The sequence below is a fragment of the Myotis davidii genome, unplaced genomic scaffold (assembly GCF_000327345.1).
Source record: "Myotis davidii unplaced genomic scaffold, ASM32734v1 scaffold1051, whole genome shotgun sequence".
NCBI lineage: Eukaryota > Metazoa > Chordata > Mammalia > Chiroptera > Vespertilionidae > Myotis > Myotis davidii.
Window position 1 is genome coordinate 18,743 of NW_006282264.1, and position 1,658 is coordinate 20,400.

At 47.5% G+C, this 1,658-nt stretch overlaps 1 pseudogene; it reads right to left on the minus strand.

Moving 5' to 3' along the window:
- Window positions 1-1,057, minus strand: part of LOC102769640 — a 10,199-nt pseudogene extending 9,142 nt beyond the window's left edge.
- Window positions 1,058-1,658: the final 601 nt, after the last annotated feature.

The window sequence follows — 1,658 nt, forward strand, 5'->3', positions numbered from 1 at the left end:
CCAAGCCCCAACCCCCTTGATGGGCCCTGCTCTGTGTGTGACAGAGTACAAAGCCCCAACCCCCTTGATGGGCCCTGCTCTGTGCGTGATAGGGGGCAGCGCCCCAACCAACTGATCGGCCCTGCTCTGTGCGTGACGGGGTGGCGCTGCAACCTCCCTATCGAGCCTGTCTTGAGTGTAACAGGGGGCGGTGCCCCAACCCCCCAATCAGCCCTAACCTGAGCATGTCTAAGGATGGCATCACAATCTCCCGATCCGCCCTGCTCTGTGCATGACATGGGGTGGCACCCCAACTCCCCAATCAGCCCTGCTCTGAGCCTGACCAGGGGCTGCACCTAGGGATTGGGCCTGCCCTCTGCCACCTGGGAGCAGGCCTAAGCCAGCAGGGCGTTATCTCCTGACGGGTCCCCAGACTGTGAGAGGGCACAGGCCGGGCTGAGAGACCCTCCCATCCCCCCCGAGTGCACAAATTTTTGTGCACCGGGCCTCTAGTTATAAAATAAACATTCCTGAGCCTATAGGGAGATTAAATTATTGAATGAATCAATGAGTTAATAATTCTTCTTACAGAAGAATTCCAATTAATAAATATGGAAGGGATAAAAGAAATAGGAAATCACTATTTAAAAAAAACCACAGTTATATCTGTTGAAAGCATACTCCACTAATAGGTGCTAAAATTAGTGAGTGAAAAGTAAAGGAAAAACAGGAGGCTAAGTGTACCGGATCCACCAGGGCTGGAATCTGGAGCAGAAAGGGCATTACTGTAGTTTAGTAAATGGTACTGTGCCAATGTTAATTTCTTTGGTATGAAGAATCATGGTTAATAATCATGTTATAGTATATTGATGTAAGATTTTATGATCAAAGGAAGCTTGGTAAAGGGTATATGGAAACTATACTATCTTGGCAACTTTCCTATAAGTCTGAAATTATTTCAAAATAAAAAAGTTTTCTAAATATTTGAAAGAAAATAAAAGCACACAGAATAAACACTTTGAGAGTCCTGAGACATTGTCTGCCTCGGCATTAATTACTCACAGTAGGAGCTGGTCATCCCGGCCACCCCAGGCATGTAAAGGCCTGCAGGGCCGCTGGTCAGGCCATTGGTTTAGGAAGCACTGTGGCCTGTACTGAGACAGATCTGAATTTGAATTTGAGGAATTTGTCAGGGGAAGTTATTTCATGTCTCTTTCCAGGCTTGTTGTGAATATTAAATGGGGTCATGCTTAAGAAAACACTTTATTCAGAGGAACTATTTGGTAAATATCCTTTCTTCACTTCTTTCTTTCTATTGTTTTAAACACTTTGTCATATAAGAGGAAACCGAGATGAGACCTGGAATCTTTTCCACCAGAGTGTTGTCATCAGGACAGAGGGAAGCGGGCACCTGCCCAGCTGTGCACTCTGAGATGGTCAACCGCCGAGTCAGGGGAGAGTGGGCGATGTGTGCTGGAGCATAGCCCACACAGGGAACATAGACGGGAGAATGGCACCCGGGCTGTCCTCAAGAGCAGCGGACTGTCCTGAGTATGGAGAGCACAGATAAGGAAAGGATGAAAGGACGGGCTGGGAGGGGCAACCGAACCTGACAAGGGAAGAAGCAAAGACCTGAGACAGGAGTATATCTGGGTAAGCTCCACTTTGCAGATGAAAGC